The 13,309-nt window shown below is 40.9% G+C and overlaps 1 pseudogene; it reads right to left on the bottom strand.

Annotated features, from left to right (window-relative positions):
* Nucleotides 1–1,269: 1,269 nt before the first annotated feature.
* Nucleotides 1,270–1,504, bottom strand: LOC100429675 (protein BRICK1 pseudogene; annotated as a pseudogene).
* Nucleotides 1,505–13,309: the final 11,805 nt, after the last annotated feature.

The raw sequence follows: 13,309 nt of genomic DNA, 5'->3' as shown, positions 1-13,309 counted from the left end.
CATTGATACATCAGCTTCCATCTGCCATTGGTTGAGGGCTGCTGGGGGGTGGAGCTTAATTCCCTAGCTCTTCAGGACTGCAGGTGCACATTCGAGTCCCTAGATAGAGCCCTCAGGTAATGAGCTGGTCACTCATGGGGCTAAGGGGACACAACTAGCATCTACTACAACCCCTTACAATACATCCCTCAATTTAAAGTTTTTAAAAAGTAGGAGAAGCATTGAACAAGTCAAAAAATGACTTGTTTTTATGAGATAGACTACAAATGGAAGTAGGAACTCTGCAAAGGGATTTATAATGACTGGAGTGTTTGGAAAAGGCTCCTCAAGGAAGGGACATTCGATTTGTGCTTGAATGAAGGAAAGGCTTTTTTCTCTGGTTCAATGCTGTATCTTTTATTGGAGTATAACACGCCTACATGGTAAGTACTTGATAAATGTGCTGAATGACCAAATAATTCCCAGGATGAACTAATCAGCTGAAAGTACAAACATGGGGGCTTGGGCTGGTAAGCCACCTAGGCTTTGAATCAAATAGCTACATCTGAAAGTTTTGTTGGAATAATAATCCCATACATTACATTTCTGTGGAATAAGTGAACCCATCTCTAGGTCCTGTCCCTACCATAATCACAGCAGTCAGATAAAGTTGAGGAGTTTATTAGGGAAATTTGAGAGGCATAGACACCCCAAGTGACAGAAAGAAATGTCTGAAAATGTCCCTTCAAGCCAAGTGGGAACCTGGCCTTGACCTCCCCAAATCAACAGGAAACTGGCGGGTTAGCAACAACATTCTCTGGTAGCCACATTGCCAGGGCATGAGTGTCTTGGCCAGGACTGCCTCCCACTTCCCACCAAAGGTGGGGAAGAGACAAAGACTGTTCACAGAAGCAGTGCAGAGGCAATGAGAACTTTAAGGAAAGTCTGAGAGAGAAAGAAGGATAGGGGTGGGGAGGACCTTCACAAAGAATCCCAGGCTTTTGGCTGTGAATGTCTCAAATACATTGACAAGTAGATCTACAAAATGTTACTGGAAAGGTAAAATACCTAATGTTGTTTCCAAGAGTTCCTCTAGACTTTTCCTCATATACCACATCACACCCTCAGAAGTACATGGAAGAACCCAAAGGTCACACTTTTGAAAAAAGAAAAACAAGAATAAGCCCTGTTGCTCTGTAATGAGAAAGGAAGGAGCTGAAGGCTGCTGGGGCCTTTCTCACATGACCTGTGTTCTGTAAAGCAACTTCCCAGCAGCAGCATGGCACTGTTCTAGGTGAGCATCTCACCTTTTGTCACCCATGCTTCAGTGTACTCTATTCTCTGTTCAAGGGCTGTCAATTTCTCCCTTAGTGTTGCAAATCTTGAACAAGACATATCAAACGAGTTGAGAAAGTCTGAGAAAGTCTGTGATTTTCTTGATGCTGCTGGTGATTATCTCAATGTACTCCCAGTTCGCCCAGTCCTACTGAATCTCCTGCTTCACCAGATCCTCTTGTCCTGCCATGGTCAAAGCCTGAGGAAGACTGAAGCAAAGAATTTGGATCTGTGAAGGGGACAAGGAGAAAACTCCAGGCAGGAGAAATGGCAAGAGCAAGGAAAGGAAAATGAGTGGAGATCTACTGACTTCTTATTGGGAAATATTAATAACTCTTCAGAGGTTTTCTGTGTTTCAGCATGTCCTACAAATGTGGCACAAAATGCCATTTTATTCCAGACTATCTTGGTGTTTATGTCCATTACAGTTTGGAAGATGAGATAGTGTCTCTGTCTAGAGCATGCAGCAGATTTGTTTGCTTACTCTGCAGTATTACAGAGATGATGTCTTTCTCTAGGACAAAGATCAGGCAGGTGTACTGCCTATTATAATATACTCAGTTTCTCTCTCCTGTAATGTAATGCACTGTGTGTGCAGGGGTCACATGGCCTTTGCATTGCCTTTTGTCAATTGGAGATTGAGGAATAATCTTAACTGATGATACTCTGGCTGCTGATATTGCTGTGAGTAGTAGAGTCATTTGTCTCTGACCCAGGAGTTTTGTGTCTTCTGCCAGCATCCCTGAATCTGTGGTAAGCTAACTTGTTTGCTAAAATCTAAGACCCTTCACAGTGGTTGATACTTCTAAGTATGATGCTCAAATAAATAATCTAATTCAAGCCTCACGTCATCCCCATGAAGTAGGAATTATTATTGTGGTTCATGTTTTATATCTAAGGAACCTGAGATCCCAAAAGATTAAATAATGTGCCTGAAGTCACTGAGCTGGTAAACAAAGAAACTAATGTCCAAAATTAGGGTATTCTGGCTTCAAAACTGTGTTTTCTTAACCACCCTAGCAGCCATCCAGTGATACCTTTGTTGGAGATAACCATGTGCAGGTGAGAGTGGTGGATGTTGCAGCAAGGTGATCACTACCCCCGGTTGGAAGGGTTGTCTTAGTTAGAGGGTGGCATGGAAGGGAAGATATGATGGAACCAGCCAGGTCAAAGATAGCTTAGAATGACAGGATTTTATATAACAGGCATAGAGGAGCAGCAGGAATTGACTTAGTGAAATTACGTAATTTAAAAGAAGTGCTGAAACTTAATCTTATTTCTAAGTTGGCACTATTGTTCTTCCTCTTTGCTCATCAGTCCAAGACTTAAGTGATGAATAGGCTCTGAGCAGGTAGGAAGAGTGAAGGGAGTGCATTTCAGGTGAGGAAGACAGCATTAGGAAGACCAGAGTGGTTTGGTTCTTTCAGAGGTTGCAAGTTGGTCTCTTTCGGTATCCATCCGTCCATCCATCCATCCATCCATCCATTCATCCATCCATCCATCCAATATGCTTATTTATCTATCTATCTAATCTATCAATTTATCTAGCTATCTACTTACCTATGTAACATCTTTAAAGGAACTCATGTCTCATATTGCAAATTAAAACAAAATCCTTTTGAATCCAATTGTGAGAATGTCCACTTTTGCTGTTTTCCCTCTACCAGCTTACTTTTGCTGCATGCAAACTAACTACAGATATCAATCAGCTGTTTACCCATGTTCTCTCTTATTTTTACAGCTATTAGCAGGCACTCATGTTGCCGTGAACTGCGCACTGAGTACTGGGTGAGTCAGAACAGGTACCTGTGTGTGAGGGTGGGGCTCTGTGCCCTTTCCATTGAACCCTGCTTCGCTGTTTCCACCGTAGGTCCTGTTGACTCTCAGGCAAAGAGATTGACCCTTCTTGATTTTTTTGAGCAGCTGCCTAAGAAAACAGAAATTTAGAACAACTTTGTTGGTAAGACCCTGAGTCTACCTTGGTCCCAGAACAAAGGGTTTAAAGGATCATAAATTATTTCTAAACCTGATTAAAAGTAATGACAAAACCCACAATTACTTTTGCACCAACCTAAAATACGAATCAGATGCACACAGATCTAGGGATGCTCATGAATTTCAACTTTTGGAAGGACAGCTAGGATAGACCTCATCCAAACTAGACTTGCTGATGGGATTCTAGAGCTCATTTCAAACACGGTCATAGAAAAACAGGCTCACAAGAGAAAAGCCACAACCCAATGCAGACAATTTATCAGAGCATGGTGGTGGCCTGGGATAAAAGAGGTGTGTGAGTAAGTCAGTCATGGGACACTAAGAAGGAAATACCATCTTGAATTCTTCCTTTGGTGATAGAATTGTGCATGATTTTGGATGTCTCCTTTTCTTTGGTGCTCACATAACTGCAAGATGTCTCAACAAATAAGATTAGCTTCATTTTTCTCCTCTCCCATAATACCATCTTCTTCCTTTGCTGTATCAGTGTGACACTGGAGCATTGGGGAAAGGGAGAAGGAAAACTTCTGGCAATCATGTTTTGTCTGTGGCGCCAAACATGTAGATACGTGGAACTGATTGAGTGATGATTAACGTTTTCACTTTACATCAGGATGTTGGATATTGTGTGGACACTTGAGGAAGAATGAAGAATTTAGCCATGATGGATTTATACTAAGATGTAAGTCCTTGCAACTCAAATGCCTCAAAAACCTGCTAACATTTGCGAGATCAGTACTGAGAAAGTAACTTTTTAAAATGATGAGAACTACTGGAAATATTTGAGACTAACAAAAGTACTTCAAATCTAATTCTAAGGAATAATGCCCTCTATTTTATAAACAAAAGTTAAAAGAGAAGTATAATCACATATTCCGCAATGTTTCAAAAAGTGTGAATTAGTTTAAATGAAAACATTGATAAGCATAATTGTCTGTTTAAATATGAAGATATTTCAGGCATTATCTAATGTCAAATTTATATTGCCAGTATAAATATAGATACAAGCAGAAAATGCATCAAAGAATTGTTCTTACAATATAACTGAATGTCATAAACTGACATTTTAAAACCATTTATTCACTCTTATGATTACTGATAATCATTATGTCTTAATCACATTTTATGTGTTGTCATTTAATGACGTTTATTCAAATATCTGTTGATTAATTGTTCCTGGGTGACCTAAAGCCACTGAATTTCATCAGCCAATTTGTCTTCTTTGCAAAAAAGAGAAGAAATATTTCTAACACTTTGGAAAGCTATTTAAAATTTGATTAAAGTCTAAAAGCCAGCAAATCAGTTTCTCAAGTGGATCGAATATAATTTATTAATCTGCAATTTTAGAATCATTAAATTATTAAAATTGGTGGTTTAAAGCTCACTATAGGATATGGTTACTTAGCAGATTTAGGTTTGTTTTTTTTTGAGATGGAGTCTCGCTGTCACCCAGGCTGGAGTGCAATGGAGCGATCTCAGCTCACTGCAACCTCTGCCTCCCAGGTTCAAGCGATTCTCCTATCTCAGCCTCCTGAGTAGCTGGGATTACAGGTGTGTGTCAACATGTCCACTTATTTTTGTAATTTTAGTAGAAATGGGGTTTTGCCATGTTGGCCAGGCTTGTTTTGAACTCCTGGCCTCAGGTGATCAGCCCACCTCGGCCTCCCAAATTGTTGGGATTACAGGCGTGAGTCACCAGCAGATTTAGTTTTAATCATACAACTAATCTGAATGTTCTCACATTCCTGTGCCTACTGACTGAGTTGTCTCTGCCAGTGTACACACACTGAGTCTTTTGACCAAATTTTCTAAAAGCCTGGAATTGACGTTTTCCCTTTGGTTGCAGCACATAAATATTATTGAGTCCCTGCTCTGTGCCTCATGGTATGCTAGGTGAGTTAAGAAACAAAATGATTGTCAAGTGAATTTGGAAAAACATGGAATAATAGGACAGTAATATATGCAGTGCTATAGTGCTAAATTGTACCTTTTGACCTGTTAGGTTAGAATATATTGCACATTAATTATTATTAATGTTAATGACGATTATATTATTGATAATATTGCACATGAATACTATGGCTCTCAGCCAAGGGCCATTTTACCCTCCAGGGGCTACTTGGCAGCGCCTGGAGATATTTATGTTTGCCACAACTAGGAAGGGTGCTGCTGGAATCCAGTGGGTAGAGGCCAGGGACACTGCTCAACATCCTGCAATACACAGGACAGCTTCCTCTCACTCAACAAAGAATTCTCCTGCAAAAATGTCAGTAGCAGGGCTGGGCGCGGTGGCTCACGCCAGTAATCCCAGCACTTTGGGAGGCCGAGGAGGGCAAATCATGAGGTCAGGAGGTCAAGACTATCCTGACTAACAAGGTGAAACCCCATATCTACCAAAAACACAAAAAAATGGCCAGGTGTGGTGGCGGGCGCCTGTAGTCTCAGCTACTCGGGAGGCTGAGGCAGGAGAACAGCGTGAACCTGGGAGGGGGAGCTTGCAGTGAGCCGAGACCACACCACTGCACTCCAGCCTGGGTGACAAAGCAAGACTCTGTCTCAAAACAAAAACAAAAACAAAAACAAAAATGTCAGTAGCGCTGAGGATGCGAAACCCTGGGCTAGGTGGAAGGAAAGAAAGTAGAAATTCTAGGCAGGGAAGAAATTTGGATTCTGAGAATAAAAGTGATCCTGAGTGACCATGGGGCCACTTAGGAGACTTTCTGGTTTTGGGGAAACATGTGGAGAAATAGAAGTAAGATCAGAAAGCAGATGGGTCATTAGTAGAGACATTTTAATATCTTATTTAACTTGATTTTGATTTTAGTTTTGGCAATATAATGCACTAGATATCAAAAAATTCCTTATTAAAAAACCTGAGGAGGATGAATAAATAAATAACAAATACTTTTTAAGGCAGGTGTTTTAGTCTATTTTGTGCTCCTATAACAGGATACCACAGGCTGAGTAGTTTATAAAGAGCAAAAATTTATTTTTTACAGTTCTGGAGGCTGGGAAGTCCAAGATCAAGGTGCTGGCATCTTGTGTGGGCTTTCTTAGTGTGTCATCACACAATGGAAGGTGGAAAAGCAAGAGAGGAAGTCTGTCTTCATATGGCAGAGAGTGGAAGAGTGAACCCATTCCCAAAGCAGCCCCCTTTTTCAGGTGTGATTTCTTTTTTTTTTTTTTTTTTTAGATCAGGGAAACTTTATTGACTAGTAAAACTTGTCACACAAATACCTACTGCTCTCTGAATTCCAAGTTAAGAAGTAGGTACATTTATTTTCTCATGCATTGATCAAGGCAAAGAGAGCATAAGTTTATAAGAGCACTTCCATTGCTAATAAACGTGGCACTTAATTTTTTTTTTTTTTTGGGGAGATGACATTTTCTTTTTTTATTTTTATTTTTTATTATTTTTTATTATTATTATACTTTAAGTTCTAGGGTACATGTGCATAACGTGCAGGTTTGTTACATATGTATACTTGTGCCATGTTGCTGTGCTGCACCCATCAACTCGTCAGCACCCATCAACTCATCATTTACATCAGGTGTAACTCCCAATGCAATCCCTCCCCCCTCCCCCCTCCCATGATAGGCCCCGGTGTGTGATGTTCCCCTTCCCGAGTCCAAGTGATCTCATTGTTCAGTTCCCACCTATGAGTGAGAACATGCGGTGTTTGGTTTTCTGTTCTTGTGATAGTTTGCTAAGAATGATGGTTTCCAGCTGCATCCATGTCCCTACAAAGGACACAAACTCATCCTTTGTTATGGCTGCATAGTATTCCATGGTGTATATGTGCCACATTTTCTTAATCCAGTCTGTCACTGATGGACATTTGGGTTGATTCCAAGTCTTTGCTATTGTGAATAGTGCCGCAATAAACATACGTGTGCATGTGTCTTTATAGCAGCATGATTTATAATCCTTTGGGTATATACCCAGTAATGGGATGGCTGGGTCATATGGTACTTCTAGTTCTAGATCCTTGAGGAATCGCCATACTGTTTTCCATAATGGTTGAACTACTTTACAATCCCACCAACAGTGTAAAAGGTGTGATTTCTTATTTTTACTTTTAGTTTAGGTTCAGGGGTACACGTGCAAGTTTGTTATACCGGTAAATTGCGTGTCATGGGGGGTTGGTGTACAAAATTACTTCATTGCCTAGATAATAGTACCTGATAGGTAGTTTTTCAATCCTCTCTCTCCTCTCATCTTCCACCCTCAAGTAGGCCCTGGTGTTTATTTATTTATTTATTTTTAGACAGGGTCTTGCTCTGTTACCCAGGCTGGAGTGCAGTGGAGCAATCTCGGCTCACGGCAACTATGCCTCCTGGATTCAAGTGATTCTCATGCCTCAGCCCCCCAAGTAGCTGGAACTACAGGCATGCGCCACCACACCCAGCTGATTTTTGTATTTTTATTAGAGATGGGATTTTGCCATGTTGGCCAAGCTGGTCTTGAACTCCTGATCTCAGATGATCTGCCCATCTCAGCCTCCCAAAGTGCTGGGATTACAGGTGTGAGCCACCACACCCAGTCCCTGGTGCCTATTGTTCCCTTCTTCATGCCCATGTGTTCTAATCATTTAGCTTCCACTTATAAGTGAGAACATGCAGTATTTGGTTTTCTGTTCCTGTATTAGTTCACTTAGAATAATGGCCTCCAGCTCCAACCATGTTGCTGCAAAGGACATGATCTCATTCTTTTTTATGGTTTTATGGTATTCCATGGTGTATATTTTCTTTATCCAGTCTACTGTTGATGGGCATTCAGGTTAATTCCATGTCTTTGCTATTGTGAATAGTGCTGCAGTGAACATACACATGCATGTGTCTTTATGGTAGAATGATTTGTATTCCTTTGGAAATATACCCGATAATGGGATTCCTGGGTCAAATGGTAATTCTGTGTTAAGTTCTTTGAGAAATTGCCACGCTACTTTTCACAATGGCTGAAGTAATTTAACACCAGCAGTATGTAAGCACTCTCTTTTCTCTGTAACCTCGCCAGCATCCCTTATTTTTTATTTATTTATTTTTTGAGACGAGGTCTTGCTCTGTCACCCAGACTGAAATGCAGTGGCATGATCTCAGCTCACTGCAACCTCTACCTCCCAGATTTAAGCAATTCTCCTGCCTCAGCTTCCCAAGTAGCTGGGATTACAGGCTCCCGCCACCACGCCCAGCTAATGTTTGCATTTTTAGTAGAGACGGGGTTTCACAATATTGGCCAGGCTAGTCTTGAACTCCTTACCTCAAGTGATTTACCTGCCTTGGCCTCCCAAAGTGCTGGGATTACAGGCTTGAGCCACTGCACCTGGCCAGCATCTATTATTTTTTTGACTTTTTAATAGTAGCCATTCTTATTGGTGTGAGATGCTATCTCATTGTGGTTTTGATTTGCATTTCTCTAATGATTAGTGATATTGAGCATTTTTTTTATATGCTTATTGCCTGCCTGCATGTATATCTTCTTTTTAAAAGTGTTCATGTCCTTTGTCCATTTTTTGATGGGGTTGTTTGTTTTTTGCTTGTTAATATGTTTAGGTTCTTTAAAGATTCTGGATATTAGACTTTTGCCAGATGCATAGTTTGCAAATATTTTCTCCCATTCTGTAGATTGTCTATTTACTTTGTTGATCGTTTCTTTTGCTGTGTAGAAGCTCTTTAGTTTAATTAGGTCCCATTTGTTAATTTTTGTTTTTGTCGCAGTTGCTTTAGCCAAAGCCCTTTTCATAGCAGCATTAATCCAATCATGAGGGTGGAGCCCCCATGACCTAAACACCTGCCAAAAGCTCCCCCTCCCTGACACTGTTGCATTGGGGATTAAGTTTCCAGCCTATGAATTTTGGGGGACACATTCAGACATAGCAGCAGGACTCAGCTGACAAGAAATGCTCAGAGTTCAAAACCAGTAAGATAGCAAGGTAAGTTGGTCAGTGACAAAAAATATGAGTGGTTCTGAACAAAATGAGTTTCAAGACAATTCTTTGATGATATCAGATTGCAGGAGTTCAAGGAGAAAGTGGATGGACAGTTCAGAGAATTGACAGTAAAAGAAGAATACTGTTTTCTTGACACTCATGCAACTTCTGATACCAATGTGTGGGTTTTTTCCCTGCAGCAACCAATTCTCCAATTCTTGGTGGACACCAGTGGGGTGTTCTATTACTGTATTATGACACTAACTGCCCATAGTTGGCACAGACGCCACAGGTTAAGGGCTGAGTTCCACACGACTTTCCCTAACATCAGATGGACAATTATAAGCCCCAGGTTGTCACCTGTGCTTCTGACCCACTGGCTATAAATTAGAGGTTCCTCCAATCACCTCGTCATGCTTGATAATTTGGTATAATGGCTCACAACACTCAGGGAAACATTTATTTATGTTTACTGGTTTATAAAAAAGGATATTACAAAGGATACAGATCAACAGTCAGACGGAAGAGACACGCAGGGCGAGGTGTGGGGAAAGGGTGTGGAGCTTCGTGCTCTCTCCAGGAGTGCCGCTCTCCCAGCTATTCCATGACTTCAGTAGCCCAGAAGCTCTCCCAACCCTTTAGTTTAGGAGTTGGTAAGGAGGCTTCGTCATGTAAGCATGATAGATTATTAACTCACTCTCCAGCCCCTCTCCTCTCTCAGGGTCAACTGCATATCTATACGTTAACCACATAAGGCAGTTTCTATTTTGTCCCATTTAACAGATGGAGAAACTGAGTCTTAAAATATAAGTAGTTTGCATCTGAAGTCACAGTGAGTGGAGTATGGATGTTTTCTCTGTAGCAGAGATAGGATTCAACTCAACCCCACTTCTCAGTATTGAACTCTAGGTTATAAGACTCAGCTGTCGACTGCTGCTTTGCTAATTTCACAATGAATGTTTAAGAAGAAATTATTAGAGGGCATTTTGTGCACAACAAGCACTTCAGTGGAGCCCTGAGATAACACAGGATGAATCGTGGTCAGGAGAAAGATTACCTGATCATTTTTTTCTCCCTCTGAAGGTTTTCATTTTGTTGAATCATCAGGCTGAAAGAATCATATTGCCTTCCCAAAATCAATTCACATAATTACTTGGAAAATAGCTTTTACAAATTCTGCTGGTCATAAAATACATGATTTTCTTCTTTTGAAAACTCCCCTTTGGTCTTGCTCTTTGCACTGTGCATCAGGCGATGCTTGGCGTTGCTGGAGTAAGATGCATTCAGGGCCAAGGGCTCCACGCACATTCTGAGGATGCTGTGGCTTAGTCACGCCTGTTTAATCAGGCAATCATTTTCCTGATGAGCTGTGAGAATTGCTAAGATCAGAGCTATGTGATGGATTGGAGAGAGCTGCATTGTTCTTCAAACAAATGGCAAACATATATTTTTACAACTGGGAAATAAAAATGGTAATAATCAGACAGAAAAGAGGAATATAGCCTATTCAGGCAAAATCATTTTTAAAAGCTTATAATAATATAAATAAAAGTTTTTCTATTTTTCCCATAGCATTTTTTATACCTCAGTAATGAGAAGGTTTACCTTCTCTCTGGGAGTAGTGAGGACAGTGTAATGACATGAAAACTATGCCTTACGAATAAATGTACAATGGGCCGAGGCTTCCCAAGGTCTCTGAGTGACAGAGAGGAGACGTCTAATGGTCAGGGGAGCTGAAGGCTGCTCTCAGTACATCCACCCACCCCATGGCTGAAGCCTTAGCTTCTTGTGAACTTGCCTTCCTTAGTTATAAAGCGTCCTGAGTAGTGTTTGCTCCTGCTTCTGTGATTGGGAGGGTCAAATGGGAGTGCTTTCTAAACAGTGAAGGGCATTGATGATGGTGATGATAAAGATGATAGCAATAATATCATCACCAGAATTTTGCCATGTTATTTTCACAAAGGTGTATGGCAGAGTTCAGAAAACTACAGCCAGTGGACTGTCACCTGTTTCTGTAAATAAAACTTTATTGGGACATAGTCACGCTAGTTGCTTTGTACTGTCCATGTCTGCTTTCACAAGACTTCAGCAGAGTCGAGTGGTTGTGACAGAGACCCTGGGGCTCCCAAAGCCCAGTGTGTTTACCAAATTACTCTTTACGAAAAAGTTTCTTTCTGTAGGAGGCCAGGTAGATGTCTGGATTTCTTAGTTAAATTCAGAGAAGTTTACTCACTTCTTCAGGGTCTGGCAAGTGAAAAGTATTGATATCTAATTTCAAATTTAGCTACCTAGTGATTCTTAGTTGTGTGTGTGTGTGTGCACGCATGTTTTACTATGGTCTACTTTGATGGAAAAAAAAGACTGTATTCATTCTCTCATCTCTACTGCCAACTCTTACTTTCTAATAGTGAGCAAACCGACCAGCAACCCCACCCCTTCCCCCTAAAAACCAAACACTGGGTGCCAATAGTGAGAATATGATAATATTTTGGGAGATCATGTGCATGTCTACTACAGCCATCAGAATTTGAATGATTCCCATTGGAACCATGTTATACATATACAACTTAAAACCAAATCATTGGAAAATTATAGGCCAAAATATGATTGATACTATTGTTGTTGTCCTCAGGTCCATTGAATGACTCTCAGTAAACAAAATTGATAACGATGAAACCAATTGTAAAATATAAATCATCAAAGTTAAGAGTAGCAACAATAAAAACCATCCCTCAGTCAAGACAATGCTGATGATGCTGTGATAACATCCTTCCTCCAGTCTAGAAGATGCCAAGTATCTGTAGGCATGAGATGCAAGTATCTTGTGATATTGCCATGGGTTGTTTGGCAGCAGAGTCTGAGTAGAAAACTAATGAGAGTCTTGCATAAAATCAAGTAATGTGCTAATTTTCGTTTGGTAACTCTTAATAACTCAGTCAATTACCAGTTGTAGCCCTTAGTCATACATTAGAAAATGAAAGTCTATGGAATTGCACGTAATTTTCTTTGATAACATTGCATTTCTGGATCTCCCAACAGGAGGCACTTCAGTTGACTTCAGTGGATTGCAGATGACACTTTGACAATACTCTATAGAATCCAAATTTCTAAGGAGGCTGACTTAGAAGCCTTGGAAAATGGCATCAGTCAATTTTTCTTTCACCCTCTAGGTGATATTTATTGAAGTTTTCCAGTGACAAGGCATGATTAAATCCTAGTAGCACTTTTTTTTAAGAGTCAGAGTCTTGCTCTATCACCCAGGCTGGAGTGTGGAGGTGTGATCATGGCTAACTGCAGCCTCAAACTCCTGGGCTCAAGCTATCCTCCTGCCTCAGTCTCTCAAGTAGCTGTGACTACAGGCATGTGCCACCACAGTCAGCTAATTTTTTAAAATGTTTTTGTAAACATGGTGTCTGGCTATGTTGCCCAGACTGATCTGAAACTCCTGGTCTCAGGGATCCTCCCACCTCAGCCTCCCAAAGTGCTGGGATTACAGGTGTGAGCCACTACATCCAGCCCCTAGCAGTACTATTATTTGCACTTTGTGGATGTGCAAACAAAGGCAGAGAAAAGATAAATACATGCCCAAGGTCATACAGCTGTTAAATAGCAGTGCAAGGGTTTGAACCAAGGGTTTCCCTCAGGAGCTTGCGTTCTACGTGCCTGGAATCCTGAAATTCACAGGACTCAGAAAACCCTTGAACCTCTGACATTGCCACCAGAATTGCGTATGTAGGGGTATTGCTATGGTTTGAATAAAGGTATCCCCTTTAAAATTTAAGTTGAAATGTAATCCTCAATGCAAAGGTATCAAGAGGCGTGGCTTTTGGGAAGCAAGTCACAAGGGCTTCACCCTCATGGACGGGATTAGCACCCTTTTAAAGGGCTCAAGGTTGAAGAAGCACTCTCTTGCTCTTACATCCTTTCTGGCATATAAGGACACAGTGAACCTCCCCTCCAAAGGGTACAGCAACAAGGCACCATCTTGGAAGCAGAGAGCAGCCCTCACCAGATGCTGAACCTATTGGTGCCTTGATCTTGGACTTTCCAGCCTCCAGAACCATAATAAA

This window comes from Macaca mulatta, chromosome X (assembly GCF_049350105.2).
Source record: "Macaca mulatta isolate MMU2019108-1 chromosome X, T2T-MMU8v2.0, whole genome shotgun sequence".
In the NCBI taxonomy this organism is placed as follows: Eukaryota; Metazoa; Chordata; class Mammalia; order Primates; family Cercopithecidae; genus Macaca; species Macaca mulatta.
The sequence above is the reverse complement of the archived record's forward strand: the minus strand, read 5'-3'. Positions and strand labels throughout refer to the sequence as shown.